The sequence below is a fragment of the Sphaerodactylus townsendi genome, linkage group LG02 (genome assembly GCF_021028975.2).
Source record: "Sphaerodactylus townsendi isolate TG3544 linkage group LG02, MPM_Stown_v2.3, whole genome shotgun sequence".
In the NCBI taxonomy this organism is placed as follows: Eukaryota; Metazoa; Chordata; class Lepidosauria; order Squamata; family Sphaerodactylidae; genus Sphaerodactylus; species Sphaerodactylus townsendi.
This window is the reverse complement of record NC_059426.1, coordinates 116,458,035-116,474,420: the sequence shown is the minus strand read 5'-3', so window position 1 is coordinate 116,474,420 and position 16,386 is coordinate 116,458,035. Positions and strand designations below refer to the sequence as shown.

Below are 16,386 nucleotides of genomic sequence, written 5' to 3'. Positions count from 1 at the left end.
GATCTTGAGCGGCTGTTGCAAACTATGGGGACGGCGGCAGAGAAGCGTCGCCCCTCACCTGCACTCCTCCTGCGGCCCAGAATGCGGCCGCCCCTCAGAAAACGGCCGCTGACTAGGCTCGCCTCCGAATTCCGCTACTACCGAGGCGCGGGAACGAGGCTTCCTCCTTGGAGTTTCATAATCTAGCCCCCGGGCAGAGGAAAAAAAACAATCATAGAGGAAGGGAGCGAGCACTTCACGCACAACCCTCTGCTCGAGTTCCGGCGGGGCCTACGTGATGCAGGGCGCCCTCTTTTAAGCGCCTAAACTAGGCGCGGCGAGAGGCAGTGGTGGAAATAGTGGGTTGTTTGCCAGCTATCTAGTGAGAGGTGGCCACCCGAGGCAGAAACATGAAGGAATTGTCTTGCTTCACACAGTGTGCGTGTGTGGGGATGGAGATCTCTTATTTGGAGTTAAGCCTTATTCTAGAATCCCTCCCCCCGTAGGGAGGAAGAGAGATGACAGGTCCCCCCTCCCCCGATAACTCTCTGCAACAGGACACAGTTATTCTGAGTACGTGCAAAGTGTAGTTCCATCATCTCAGTGCGAATTCCCGCCGGAGCTGGTATTATGACGCAGGTTATCTAGCGGGGTAGCGTTCCAGGAAGTTCTGTTTAGAAACTGTTCGCTCCACGTGGGGCGGGAGGGATTAAAGTACTGTATGTTTTGGAATGCTCGAAAGGGTAAGGGGAGAGTCCGCGTCTGCATTGTATGACTTCCACGGAACACCTAACATCCCCTCCTGTTCCTACCATAAATCTAAACGTGGTATTCATGCGTGAAAGCAACACACTTTTTTGGTGAGAAAAATAAACACCGCTGACAATACTCATATACAAGGTTGCACTGATTTCCACAAGTTCCATCTGCAAGTCCCCCACCAGCCTGTCCTCTAGTGTTGTCATCTCTGAGTTTGGAAATTCCTGGAGATTTAGGAGTGGAGTCAGAGGGCAGAGTTTGGGGAAGAGGAACCTCTGCTGGGGATAGAATTCATCTGCCAAAGCTGTTAGTTTCTCCAGGGGGACTGATTTCTGTTATCTGGTGATCAGCTGTTATTCCAGAACCGCTCCTGGAGGTTGGCAACTACCTTGAGGATCCTGTGTCTGGCTGAGTAGAGCAGGCCAGTGCACAAAGATCAAGACTTGAGAGAACCCTACAAAAGGTGCTGATACATGTAAGGACTGAATCATATTTTCCAACCAGTGCTACCTGGATCTTAAGATAATAGGGACACCCTCCAAACCCAAAATTCTGTTATGAAATATCACGACTTGGTGGTGTCAAGCCCCTAGTGCCAGGGAACACTTCTCCACCCAGACTTTTCATCATTATCCAGTTTCTCCATTAAAAGGCAGGCTGTAGAGGGACAGTCTGTTTTATGGTACAGATTGCTTACAGCAGTAGACCCCTGGTTTCAAATGTAGATTACAGTCTGGGGTTCAAACAGCCCCTTACTTCCTTGATCCGCCTGTTTCTGTTTCTAGGCCTGGGTCCCTGCACAGGGTTTCTTAATTGTAGCCTCTAACTTCCCATCCCATTCCATGGGTTAGGCTTTGAAGTACTGTTCTCTTTGTCCTCCAGACAAAATATTGTGTTTTGAGGGTTGGGAACTTAGGATATCCTCACAACATCAGTGCTTTCTCAAAGGAATATTTCTGGATCCCCTGTTCGTTTGTTGTTGTTGTTTTTTTAAAAAAAACTTGTCAGAAATAGAGTCTAGTCAGGATGTGAACCAATTTACATGCCTGTAAATATTTGTGACATTATGTGCTTCATTCTGAGCTTTTGAAAGCATGATGAAAGAAAATCTAAATACATTCAGTTGTTTAAGTATATTAAGTAGATTTAATAAAATAGAAAAGGAAAAATAATGAGATTGAGAGTATATTTTACCATGCAAGAATCAGATTAGTTGATGGAAAGATATTCTTCCAAGTATGAACATTTCACATGGATTTTTTAGGAAAAAATCTGCAAGTGGGAGACTGGGTGCCTGTCAGGTCATAGGTCCTTTTTGCACAGTCCTCATGAGGTTTTCAGGTCCATGTAGTTATTTGACATGCAAACTCTGAGAGAAACGCATCATACTGTGACATGTCTCTGAAGATACCAGCCATAGATGCAGGAGAAACATTAGGAACAAAAACTACGAGACAACGGCCATACAGCCTGGAAAACCCACAAGAGCCAGACTTCTAAGGATATTCTTCCATGGAGGAAAAAGGCTGCTCTTCAAATGGCCCCGAGTGCTATATTCAAAGACTCACAGAGGCTGTCTAGAATTATATAGAATACAGATAGATATACATACATATATAGTTGTAAGTTTTCACTTGCTGCCTTTCTACTGTCCTACAGCTTTCCCTAATTTACCACTTCCTCAGTTGTAACTTTTAACAAAAATGTCAGCATCTAGTCATTAGGTCTGGTAGATATGAATGCTCCATTATCACTCCTGTAGGCACTTTATCTCTCTTGCTTCAAGAGGTGCTTGCTTTAATCAATGATCTACTAAAATGAATGATGGAGAATATTGATTTGGAAATCCCATGTATTCCTATGGGCATTTGGGATAGACCAATGGATTTAAATAACCTTTATTTGTCATTTACCTTATTATATCTCCTGATCGATAAGTCACCATATAGGTTTCGATAGATGCTTAATGAAAGTAAGCCATGGGCAGTGCTACTACTTCCATTTGCCATCCAATCTAGTCTTCCAACCATGACAAAACTTCTAAATGCCAACAAACTGCATGACTATGAAGTGCCCTATTTCACCGAATGATGATTACAAGAAGGTTGGTGCTCCAAGGTCCTTCCCTTTCTCAGCAAAAGAATGGGAGCCAGTCTTGCTAGAGAGAAAAAGGAAGGAAACTCTGTTTTCAAACTCCAAGTTCTTAAGAAGAACATGAAGTATGGCAGAGTAAAAACAACTATACACACTCAGCAGCACATGGTAAGTCAAAGCTGATATAGATAACAGGATCATTCACACATGACCTCTGTGTATCAACACAGAGACCTCTATAAAACCTGCATATTCGCACATGTTTCAATATCCATAGGATTTTAATCCATTTAAATTAAGCTCTCTTCCAGTAAAGTACTTAAACTTATGAACAAAAATATTAAATAAGAGATGTATATGTATGGAATTAAACTTTTGTTTTAGATATTACACAGTGGTGGAAGAAAACAGCATTCTGGAGACCATGTGCCTGCTCTACATAGGAACTGGGGTTAAAAGACTTAGATGCTGATTAGAGTGAATCTTTTATAGTTGTGATAGTAAGAGAACAGATTTTCCTACAAACTGCATGAATTATATGAGGAAACCCATTCCACATTCAGGGAGTAGAGTTTCTGAGAATACAAATGACAATCATTATATTGGGAATATGGGAGTTCCACAGTTCTTTGCTGTTTCAAAACTCTTTAACAAGGTTTAATGCTGGTAATTGGGTAATAAAGGAGTAGCCAATTCACATTAGATGTTCCTGAGCATATACCTTGAGCATTTACATGTTAAAAAAGGAGTGGGTCCGGTACCTTTCAGAACTGTCAAAAGAGAGAATGTTGTCAAATAGATCATAAATATATATGCTGAGAAGTCCTATTAAGTTCAACCAGACTTTCTCTCTAGTAAGTGTGTTTAGGATTGCAGCCTTTATTAGTCCAGTTTGGCTGGACAAGGATGAATAGGATTTTTATCAGTTTTTCATACAACTTTTTCTTGCCAATGCAGTTTGCATTAATGTAAATATTGAAACATTACTTTGGCATATTGAGTGTGGATAATGTTGGGTGGAGTAACAGTAGAGGGATCAAGGTTGTAGTCAGGGGGTGGGGCCAAAATCTTTTATTTTAAAATGTTGGCAGGCATGGGTGTAAAGCTAATTAAAATATCTGAACCTAAAACTGCATTATCCATAAAAAGATAAACTCCTTATGCTGCATATATTGCAGTTATTAACAAAGCTCCAATGTTACCCCTGTTTCCAGGAATAGACTGGCCATTTTAATTTAGTATAGAGAAAATACCTAAAGGGCCACTGGTAAACAGGAGCAAGCAGAACTACATCATGGTAGCTCTGCCAGCATTGCAGAGACCACTCAACTAAGACTGGATCAAGTGATGCCTGGACTGGGTGCTAGCTCACCCAATCACTTTTTCCTGCAGAGCTGTCAAGTGGTAAAGAAACAGGAGGCTGCAATGGGTAAGCTGACACCCATTTTGGATGCTGCTGGAAAGATTTGAGATGAGTCATCTGTACAGTGCTAATCTTTAGCACAGTCGGGGCTACTCAGCCTGATTTGTTTCTGGGGTATTTTTACTTCCTTGACCATCCTGGAAGGCCCAGTGTCAATTTCTATAGTTGGATAAAAATGCTTCAATGTACAACTACATAAATTTGCACAAACCCCCCAAATCCCTCCTAAATCCCAAATCCTGCTACACCAACACTCATGCAAATAAGGATTCTAACAGTATCGTGTCAATCACATGAAGCTGAACGTGCACATTGAAAAAAGTTACCCACCAGCCATTTCCACTTCTGTACCTAAACTTCAATTCAGGGATCCATTTTTTAAATAGCCTCCCATTTCATTATGTACTTTAAAACAATCAGAAGTCACTAAGGATTTGTTTTGAGCAGTAACAATATTTTTAAACTAATAGCAGCCTTTCACATGCTGTTTCTGCAGAAATGCTGTGGGCATTAAAAGGGTTTTCAAAAAAACACTGCACAGGAAGGAAACAGCAATCAACACTAACTGTTAAATCACTGACACTGCAAATGAGAGAAAAGGAAAGGAATCAAGTCCCAGTGTAGTAATTGCAGCCAGCACATTTGAACTACGATTGATGCTGCAACTGATTAAATAGACCAACCAGTCAATTAATTATTTCAGCTCTAATTCATTATGTCTTGTTTTAAAAAGACCGATCCTTTAAATTAAAAGGAATACAGGGCTGCCATCCATTGATTACTTATTCTAAAGTAATCTAAATAAAACCTATGGGACTGAGCTGGGTTAAGTGGTTCAATGCAGCCATTGTCCTCAAAGACCTATAGATTAAGCCCACAGCAAACTGTTATTCACTAATAGCAAGCTGTCTAAAAATGTAAGTGTCTTTTGAATCCTGCTCATAGTCCCTGAGGTACTAATTATTTCACAGCCTTAAGAAGACTACTACTAAAGGCAATGCTTTAGCGGAGATGAATCAATATGCTTTTAGTCTTTATCAGATATGAATCTGAATTGGCCTTGCCCATGAAACCCCTATTTGCAAAAATAAGCTTTTTCGAACATTTGCAGCATTTACATTACTTGAAAGTAAATCTAACTTTGTTCAATGGGACTTTTCCAAATACGTGTAGATAAGAGTACTTAATTCTGACAATTACTTCAGAAACCAGAGGATAGCATAGATTCCACAGAGGATAGCATAAACAGCAATAAGCTTCAACAATATTAGGAGCTCATAATACCAGAAGATATTAGAAAACATATTCTAGTCAGCTCAGGGCCACATGTGAGTGCACAAACTTTAGATGCTGAGGATCTCAGTTTCATTCCCTGACACTTCCTTTTAAAGTATCTAGGGAATCAGGCTTAAGAAGAACCACTGCCTGAAGTCCTAAAAAGTTGCTTCCCAGTACAGTAAATAGTGAGCCAAATACATAAGGTTTGTTTCATATATGTAGTGAAGTTTTAGCTAAAGAGCAAGCTGCCCATGGAAGCTATGGAAACTCCTTTCTTGGATGGCGAGGACTTTTAAGAAATAACATTATTCCTGCATAAACTTGTCTTACTATATAATTGAGCAGCATGTTTCTGATGATGAACCAGAAAAGGCAAGGGCTGCTGGGAAGTATAGTTCTCAGCCATCCTGGAAGGTCCAGATTCCAGCTTCTCCTGGAGGAGAAAGAACTACACTGCCCATTAGCCCTTGCTGTGGGAAGCCATATTCTCCCCCCACCACACACACACACACACACACACACACATAGTGTGCCTCTCCCTGTTGGCAGGAATAGGTCCCTGTAGTGAACATTGAAGAACTTCCTGCCTGTCAACAGGGGACAAACTCTGCCAAGCTGCAGCTGAGCTGGAAGAGCTTGTTTGTAAAGTTAGCAGAGCCTGATGGGGAATCTGAGAAAGGAGAGCCCGTTTGCAAAGTTAGGTGAGCCTGTCTGTGTGGGTGGGTGGGGGATCTGTAAGTAAGTAAGCTTTTTTATTGGATAATTTGGCTAGGTTTTCGTTATCTGTAGTGAATTGCTGGGACAAGCAAGGAGGAAAAGCAGGAGGGGTTAGCCCCCACAGTGGGTGCCATTAACCTACCAACAGTTTTATAGAGCCTGCTGAGTTTGTTCATATAATGGGCTTTAATGCTAGTATGGACATAATTTACTTCGCATATAGACAAAACTAGCAAAGCTGAGTTATTCCTTCCCAAGAGACGTTCAAGAAAACTGACAGGTTATAGATACAGAACGTCTTCTCAAGGTAGGAAGTGGAATGAACTTGGCTCAGCAAGCAGCAACCACAGTATGCTCCTTGTGAACTCCTATAGCTAATATTTCTGTACTGTGTTAAGATATTAAGATTTATCCCTTTTTAAAATGATTCATTATAGTCACTACTACTGTGAGCTGCATCACCTTTAGTTCAACACCACATGTGATAAACTCATGAAAAGAATTTGAAAATGCAATGCATTTGTCACGTCCCTAGGGACACCCTCACCATTTTCTTTAAGCCTCAGTTGTACTTTTAGATAGAATGGGCGTCATTGCTTTTGTACAGTATTCTGTGGGAGGGAACCTTTGTTAGACCCTATCCCTTTAAGAAGCCCTTTATAGGCAAAAGCACTATAGTATCTCTTATTAGTTAGCAGTCCCTTTTTTCAGTTTGTTTTCAGTTTGTTTGAATTTCAGGTGTCTTGAAGTCTGGAGGCAGCAATATCCCAGAAGTCTAAGATGTTACATATAAGGTGTTAGAGATCCCTAGAATTCAAGAGTAAGAAAGTTTCAACAGGATTGCACCATGGAGAACTCAGAAACAATAAGAAGGAGAGCAGACTTTCTTGGAAGAAAGGAAGAGTTGGTGTCTGCAAGCTCTTCAATAATCTCCAATCGTTTCCAGCATCACAAGTATTCTTTATTAGTTAGACTTCATGGGAGGAATCAGAGTCCTAAACTTTCAATACTATTAAACCGTTTTTGAACTGTTACTCATTAGTCTATGGGTCTCACATTTTGTTCTGGCTGAGTGCAAGGCACCTGATATTAGATCACTTGAGGAACAGAACGGTCTGGGAAAATGTCAACAGCCTCCAACAGTGTGAAAGTTTTTAGTTCCTCTTACAAAGTTGAAGTTTGCAAGTAAACTTAAAGAATTTAAAGAGGCGTTATAACCAGTTCTGAATGCCAGACAGTTTGTGCACAAGCAATCGCTTACTCATGAGGAGACCCACAACATTATTTTCCTAATAAAAGGGCCCCTCTGGCTGGAAAGAAGCAAGGTGGGGAGACAGCAAGTAAAAACAAGCCTTGTGTACTCAGGCAGCAAACTAGCAGAGAAGAAACTTTTGAGAACAAAAGTTTTCACTCAAATAGCGGCAGCCATTTTGAGTAATTTGTGATGCACTTTGCATTATGTGGGTGCTAAGCTTATTCAAAGACTGTAGGACATTTACTCTTTGGTATAACTACATGTAAAGTTCAAAAGTGAATGGTTTACTCTTAAGGGTAGAGCCCCAGAGTAAGCAACTAAAGCCTAGAAGTTAATTGACAGGCTGACAATCATAGTTCATTTCTGCTCCCTGCTTATGGATAGTGCCTGTCCTGACACACTGACCTGACTCCAGATAGTCAATTATGATGAATGGTACAGTCCACTGCAGATTTAGATGAAAACAAAGTGCAATGGATGTCTGAGTAATATGCATAAGACTGTGACCTAGGTCCCATTGAAAGCTTTGTTTCAATTAGTCTTACAGCTTAATTCTGTGCATTTTACTCAGAAGTCTCACTGTTCTCGGTGGTTTACTCCAAAGCAACAGTACATATGATTGCACTGTAAGCCATAGCTGAGTTATCCCAGATGACTGTTGCTAATATCTTGCAATTCAACTACAATAAGAAATTAATGTTCTACAGACATGGCCCCAATGGCATGCAAATTAACTGTTTATATACATACATACACACACATCATGTTACTGAATTATGTGTGCAAGAATACTTCTTACATTACTGCTCAATCCCAACCTGCAGTCACCACATGACCCCTTATTTAAAACCAAGTGTTTATCTTTAGTAAATTTCATCAATGAGTTACTATAAATGAATATATAAGGTGGGAGATGAAAGTGAGTTGGTGTTTAAGAAACCTTATTTTTAAAGCATTTCAGAGACTCTTAAGAGCTATTTTTATGGTTTCCCAGAAAATAAGAATTGGGTTAGCAAGTGAAAATCCGGGAAGTGCTACTTTGGAGTGCAGAGCTACTTGGGTCTGAATGCTGATACTCCGGAAATGTCAAATGGAAGCCTGTTGGAGGATTAGTGAAACTAACTAGATTTTGAAGTAAATTACTCAAAACAAAATTTAGACACTGGAGAAAATCAGCATTTACATTTGCTTAAGGAAAACTAAACTGAATTATATAATTCCTAGTTGGTATTTTATTATTATTCTTGGGTGCTTTATTTGTTTTGTTTTATTAACATAAAACTATTTAAACTATAATATAAAATATAGAACTATTAATTTATAAAATATTATAAACTATTAATATAAAACTATTTAAAATTAGTAAATCAAATTATCTTTGGAGAGGGAATGACCTGACCTTATAGTTTTCCCTAGAATACAGTAAGATTTGCACAGGAGTCCTTGTGTTTTAGGATCTTGCTTAGAATCACTGAATTCCATCGCGTCAGCGTAGTTGAATCCAGACGGTAATTTTGATAACATCTGGTGGAGATCGCCAGCAGCGGGAGACCGGAGGTCCGCGGTTCAGCGAGTCTCCATTCACGGTTCCTGGCACCTTTATTGTTACTTCCATCGGGCTACGGTAGGAGGGAGGACTGGGGAGTTCCGGGAGAGCTGGAGGTCGGGGAGGATCACTATGTGATGTGCTGATCCTCAGATCTGGCTACGTATGGAAAACGAGACCAGACGTTGCCTTTTGAGCTCTAATCCTCACCTGGGGGGGCAAGACCATTGTCCCCGCTCACCGGTGATTGAGCCAGACAGTTCACCGCACCCGGGTGCACTCCATGGGGATGAGGAGGGGGGGTGCGAGCGCGACCGCAAGGCCGCAGGTCCGCTACGCCCCAATCGCCTCTACTTCACGGCACTGCTGGGTACGGCAGTGCACTACTACATCTCCTCCTTTTTTTTTACATTTTAGAAAACGGGGGCCGAAACGCCAAGGGCGATGAAGGGACGCTTGTCTCCTCCGTCCGCTTGGTCATCAAGTTGGACTGAAGCTGCTTGTGCAACATTAGAACTTGCTTGGCGGGTAAGGGAAATGCGAGGGGCTTCTTACACACGCTGCTACAGGCAACATAGGATTAACGCATTGAACGTAAACAAGATCCGGATAACAAGGCAACACAATTAAAACCAATGGCAGAGCTACAATAGTTAACTCAACCATCCTCCCGCAGCTGTAGCTCCAGAGGGCTGACCACCAATGGGGTAAAGATCATACTCAGATTAGATACAATCTTTGCAGCTCACGACTTCTTCATGTGATCAACTGGGAATTATCAGAAAAGATTAAAAAACAAACACATATTATGTACATTCTCACAACCTTGGTGATGTAACAACAACAAAACAATCAATAGCTGCACGATTCGTCTAGGGTCGCTGGATCTATGCTCCTGCTGCCTCGAGGCCAGGGCATCCAGATGTGGAGGTAGAGCTGATGGACTCGCATGCTGGGCACAGCCAGCCAGGCCAATAGTCTTAGCATTGTAGGAAGCTGAAGTCCGACTCCTTAACCAGGGAAGCTGCGAGGAGACCTAACTCCGTCCGAGAGTGGCTACCTCTGGCTGCCTCGGCTGGTGTGGAGGGGTCGAAGGCAGAGCCGAGCCGGGCTGGCGGCGGGCGTCCTGCCCCCGGGTGCGGAGCCTGGGTAGGACAATGGTGAGGCTACCAGGCAGCAAAGAGTTCCTCGCAGGGGAGTCGGGCGGAATGTAGTTAAACGCCCCTCTCCCCAAGGTCCAGAACCAGCCCCTGGGGAGCAGGATGCTTCCGCCAACACCGGGGAATTGTCCTCCATGTGTGTGTGCAGAACTTCCAACTGGCCGAGCCGACGAATGGGCCCGGTCGGAAATTCCGTTCTGCCGGGCTGCGCTCGGTGATGCGGGCGCAGGTGTTGGACTCGCGGGTTAGCCGCAATCGCCTTGGTGACAAGGGAAAGAGCGCCAGCCGAGGGTTTGGACGACGGGTCCCTGCCCAGTCGGCCATAGAATATCTGATGGATTGAGGCATCTCATGAAGGGGCCCAGCCCAGACTCCGCTTAGGAAGTCTCCGGGTGCTTTTGCAGACGGGGAGCAGGGCAGGGAGCTTAGCAGGTGTTCCCGACTCTGGTAGGCAGTACTGGCCCAGGCAGCAGAAAGATGAGACGCGCTGGCAGCTGCAGCAAACTGCTCCCAGATGTTGGTTGGTCTGGTGAAAGCTTGCCAGGGGTGGCCGATCGCCATCGGCAGGAGGCAGCAGAGCAGGGCAAAGGATGGTGGTCGGCTGGAGTTGGTGGTGATGTGATCGCGAAGCAGAGTGCGCACAGGAGGTTCTCGGGTAAGCCCTCGGGTGGTCTTGCTGGCTATTAAAGGCGCAGCAGCTTAGGGCTCTGGCTGGTGGTCGCCTTTGACGCCTCCCCAGGTCAATTCGGCTCCTGGGCGCTGGCGACGGCGCTCCTGCTGGGATCGGGCTAAGCGGATCCTTCTAGAGAGATGCTGCTCCATCTCCTCGGATGATGGGGTTGTTTCTTCCTGGCGCCATCTCCATGGGTTGGTTCCTGTCCATGGCTTAATCGGAGTCCACGGGAACCTTGTAGGAAGTTAGGGACTGAAACACACACCCCTTTCCAGGTTGCCGGTTACCGGTCATCCCGCCAGGTCTCAGTTCTAGAGCGATGAAGCGGAGATTGGGATCGAAAGTTAGTGTTTAGGATTTAATATGGGAAGGAAGAAGTTCGCTTGTTTCCTTTTGCAGCCTGTGATAGGTTGCTTTTTAATGCAACCTTCCTGGGGCCGCACTCCTCTTTTTTTTTTTTGAAGTTGTTTGACAGGGAGGGCAGGGAGGCAGTAGGCTACCCTGGTGGGAATCTGGGCTTCAGAGCCGCCATCGGTGCGCTTGCCGCACAGGTGGTCCGGAGCCTCGAGGGGAGAGGAACAGGCATGGTCCTGGGGATTAGTGGGTATGCATGCTTAATCAGCAAATACAAAGGGGCTTTGAAGCACCTTTGGGGATGGTGTGATCCGGGAATGAAGCCAATCCATAATTAGAGGCAAATTTCTCGCGACACACAAAGGAAAAAGGAAGGGGGGTTTTTGTAAGGGAGTTGCACTTCATCACGTGACTCTTTGGTGGCTAATGCAGTGAAGCCGGATGGTGCTAAATTTTGTGATCGAATTATCTTAAACTGCCGCCGAGACCACTTGCTGGGCTGTTTCAGGCCGAGCGCCAGGGCCTGCAAGCTGAACTCATACAGCTGCCCTGCGCTTGGCAAACAATTCACTCCACCCAAATCATGAGTGGATTCTGTGTTTGCAGCAACCTTTGTTGGGGCCTGTCCTGGCAGTGCTAGTGGTAATTCAGGACGGGCCCAGATTTTAATCCAGGGAGGGCCAGTCAGTTAATTGGCCCTCCCCGCCTTTACTGGTCAAAAAAAACAGAAGGAAAAGGGAGGGAGAGGGAAACAGATTTCCTGTGGAAATTAGGAGGCAACTTCGGAAGGCACGATTGGAATCAATGATCCGGACGGCTCTTACCCATCCCAGACCAGAGTCGCTTTTAACCTGACTCATGAGGTCTCTTCCCCAGAGATTGACATGGATGTCTAGGAACGATGGGGCGGACTGTGAGCTGCCGCCGAGTCCTGGGCTGTTGATCAGGAGCTGGCATGGATGCCCGTCTTCGGGTTTGTCTCCCCACCCCCCCAGATGTGCTGGGCAAGCCTCGTCGCCACTGGTCGGGCCACTGCTGCTCTGATGACGGCACATCAGCGCCGTGTCCACCAGGCCTTGAACTTACATCCTTCTACATGGCGAAGCTCCAGATATGGACGGAGCTCCCGATAGGGTGTCTCCACCGCGACGGTGGTGTAGGCTGCGCATGTTGGCTGCTGGGGCTCGTGAGCTCTTTATTGGTCCGCAGCGGGCAGCTTATGGGGCAAGAGAATCAGCTGAGCCGCAGCTGGCTCCGGGCGGCAGCTCCTGTGGGATGTTTGTCCAGACCTGGAGGTGGATGGGTCCTGGTGCGCGGAGTCGACACTCCGGGACGCATGAACAGTCCCTGTTCAGCGGCAGAGGCTCTTTGGCAGCACTAGCCCAATTGTCCCGGTAGGGATGGGCCTGCCATACTGGGTTGGGGCGACAAGAACCTCGTGGGGAACTTAAAGGAGATGGGCTGGGTGCATGCGAACGAGATGCCACGCAGAGGGGTGGCTTTGGCAGGGGCCTTGGCTTGGGTCTGCTCCTAGTACTCTCCTCCTTGGTCCTGGGTTGGGGAGACGCCTCGGGCTGGAGTTTCCCACGGGCAGTCAAGCTTTCTCCAATGGAAGCCCTTCTGGCAACGCGGGCACCGGTTTTAGGTGGCCTTCTCCTCCTGGGGAGGACCCTCCTCCATCGGGTTGTAGGCCCCCCACCGGGCTGCCTACACTCCCTTCGAAGTGTCCGGTCTGCCGCAGTTAAAAGCAGTCATCCTGAGACTGTCTCCGCCGGTGGAGAGTGCTGCGCGAGGAGGCTAGCTTGGTGGGCGATGGAGGACCCAATGTCCTGGCAAGCCTTAAGCATGTCGGCCAGTTCAGGATTTTGCCCAGGCCGTGATTGTTCTATGCGGCACTCCGCGGAAGCTGCTTCTCTTTAAGTGCAGGCGCATGAGGAGGCTCGTTTTGGGCCTCCTCGCTATCTACCCGCCTCTTGAGCTTCCTGGAGCCTGTTCACAAATTCAGCATAGGGCTCTGGGGGGTTTTTGCCGGATGGAGGAGAAACTCTGGGTTGGCTACCGGCATTGGGGACTTTGATAAATGCCTTATAGGCGCATCCAGAGGCGCATCAGCAAGGGTGGCCTTCAGGCAGGACAATCTGATCGCTGGGATTTGGCAAAGCATCAAAACCGTGAAGCTGAGCGGGCGGTGTAGGCGCCGCCAGAGGTGGCTGCCTGTTGAAGCACTGCTGGCGGAACTCACTTTCCCAGACCACAAATTCGTAGGGCTCAGGGAGCATGCGAAAGGTGGTCTTCCCAGTCATCTGGGGACCATTAGGTGGTTCCGCGATGGCCTCCAGCATGCCTCTCAATGTAGGGTTAGTGACTCCTACGCCCGGCATTGCTTTGGCGGAGCTCGGTAAGGATGTTATAGCTTAGGGCGGTACTCGACAACCCGGCCGGATGACGCATTCTCTCAGTATCTGTGAAGTGGATGGGGCACAATGCAAGAATATCGGCATCGCTCTCCGGCCAGGGTTTTCTTCTGCAGATCGCATAATACGCTCTGGCAGAGTTTGAAACCACGCCATTACGCGGGCGCTTCGACGGCTGCGCAGTGGCTTCGGAAAATGAAGGCGGAGCAGGTGAGGGCGGCTGAGCCGCTGAGTTTGAAATGGGTGAAGGAGCCGAGGGGGCAGAAGGAGGACAGGCCCAATTTAGTGGATAGAGAAAAATCTCGGGTTGAAATTGAAGGTGAAAGATCGAAGCGATACGCCTTACAGCAAGGGAGCCGAGGGTTCTGCAGGCTGATGGCTACAAAACATTGTCTCCACGCCAGTAGCAGCTTACATCGGGCGCCACGAGGCTCTGCGCTAAGAGCCCGGCGTTTTCCCAGTCCTTAAGATTCAATGTCCCCCCTCTGGGTACCATGGACACTGAGCTTCAATCTCCCTCAACCAATTTGGCGCAGCTCCCCTTCTCTTTACGGGACCCTGCCGTGATTTCGTTAACGCTTTCAGTTCGCTAACGCGTTTCTGTCATAAGCCCTGCTTTTGCAAGCTCCCATACTCACCGGGTGTTCCGCCGGACGAGTGTCCTAGATCGCTGCGGTTCTGGATGCGCCGATCCAGAGGACAGGCGACACCGAACGGTGGTCCCTGGATGCTACCATCCAGCCGGACTGCATCGCTGCCCTTCTGCGCACGTGAGCAGGGTGGAGGTCTCGAGGATTCCCGGTTTCGCACCAGCTTGTAGCTCGACTCCACGTCAGCGCAGAACGACGAGACGCCGAGATAACATCTGGTGGAGATCGCCAGCAGCGGAGACCGAGGTCCGTGTTCTAGCGAAGTCTCCCGCCTGGGCCGGGTTCCTGGCACCTTTTATTGTTACTCTATCGGGGGCTGTAGGAGGGAGGACTGGGGGGAGTTCCGGGAGAGCGGGAGGTCGGGAGATCATCATGTGATGCATGATCTCATCTGGCTACGTGCGGAGAGGAGCGTACGCGTCTGAGCCTAATCCTCACCTGGGGGCAAGACCATTGTCCCCGCGCCCGGTGATTGAGCCAGACAGTTCACGCACCCGCGACTCATGGGGATGAGGAGGGTGCTGATGCGACCGGCAAGGCCGCGCAGGTCCTTGGCCCTTAACGTAAGCCCAACGTTCTACTACGGCACTGCTGGGTCGGCAGTGCACTACTACAGGTTTTACCATTTTGAGATTCTGATTCCCTCCTTGGGAATAAGAAGGTATATGAAGTCAGGGCTTGTGAGGTGCAAATGGAACTACTGTGACAAAATTCCTGGGACCCAGTCACTGTGAAGGTCTATGTAGCTAGATAAGAACCAGGCAATTTTTTTCATATGATGATTAGGTTGGTTAGGTGGTATGAGGAGGCCCCACAAGAAATCTTGGCAGCACTGTGTAAACTTCCTCTATACTTCAGCAGATAGCGAAGGAAATTTTGGTGAGAAGCCAGTGGCACCTTATAGACTAACGAAACTTATTGCGGCATTTGTGATAGAATTCACTTCAATAACTATACTGACTACTAGTATGCTTCCAAACCCAATTCATTACCTATAAAGCCCTTTGCAGCTTTGGGGCAGATTACCTGAAAAACCACTTATTCCTATATAAACCTGCCCATTTACTAAGACCCTCTCAGGAGGGCTATCTTTCCATTTCATTTGTACATCTGGTAGAGGCCCAGAGAGAGACCATAGAAACGCTCTTCTTATAGAAGCCCAATGAGCTCCTTCCTTGCTCTCCTTTCATTGTCAGGTGAAGATGTTTTTTATTTCAAACAGCTTTTAACTGTTTGCCACCTAGAGCTTAGCAAGCAGTGATTTAGGTTTTATAGGTGTATTTTATTGTAGGCATGATTTTTTATGGCATAGTGTGATGTTATTGTATTTTATTGTACTGTATTGGGTTTTAAATTGCAATCAGTTTTATTGTTATTATTGCTGTTGTATATATAATATTGTATTTTGTAAGGTGCCTTGAATATTATAAATAAATACATGCTCTGGGTTATGCTATCTCTTGTTAAAACTGGTTCAAGTAAAGCCAATCCAGACTTCATATGTGGTGGATTGTTTTTTATTGGACTTACCAAAGAGCTCAGTTCTAAGAATTTTTACTGAGAAGCAAGTCCCATTGAGCTCATTCTCCCTCAAACATTTGTTTAGGATTGCAGCCAAAGCGATTCTGCTGGTCCATTTTGTAGAACACCAAGCAAGGGTAACATTATTTGATATTAAGAGGAAAATAGATTACAATCTGTTTACAATCTGCTCAAGCAACTACCATTTCAGGTAAGGAAGTGTGTCCCAAAAAAGTTGTATTTTCTTTTTACATTTGTTCATGAAACAGAACTGATACCCTTCTTTTTTTTCACATCATTTTATTATCTTCTATCAGTCCTTTTTAATGGGGTTTGCCACACCTGATCCTTGACATTGTTGCTTCATTGTTTCAAACACAAGTTTTTTAAAAAATAAATGTACTCTGATATGCAGTTACTTGTATTTTGGTTGGAGAATTAATGTAAGGCAGTGCCTGAGTAGGGCTTGGGAAGACCTGGGTACATCCCCACAGCCATGAAGTTAACTGATCCTGGGTCAAGAATTCTCTTGTGGAGACTACTTTACATAATTGTTGTAAAAC

At 45.9% G+C, this 16,386-nt stretch overlaps 1 protein-coding gene and 1 long non-coding RNA gene across 4 annotated transcripts in view; one reads left to right on the top strand and one right to left on the bottom strand.

Annotated features, from left to right (window-relative positions):
• The window catches only part of DDB2 (damage specific DNA binding protein 2), a 45,135-nt gene that overhangs the window by 27,163 nt on the left and 1,586 nt on the right, over window positions 1-16,386 (bottom strand). For 2 of the 3 annotated variants that reach the window (XM_048483835.1, XM_048483834.1), the window contains exon 1: window positions 59-253. The exons of the other annotated variant lie outside the window; for it this stretch is intronic. The gene's annotated coding sequence lies outside the window, so the exon portion shown is untranslated. Of the gene's footprint in view, window positions 1-58; window positions 254-16,386 lie in introns of those variants that run through there. 3 annotated transcript variants of the gene reach the window in all.
• Window positions 6,123-7,095, top strand: LOC125425964. The gene is made up of 2 exons (XR_007243481.1): window positions 6,123-6,234; window positions 6,973-7,095. It is a non-coding gene; the product is annotated as an uncharacterized LOC125425964 (long non-coding RNA).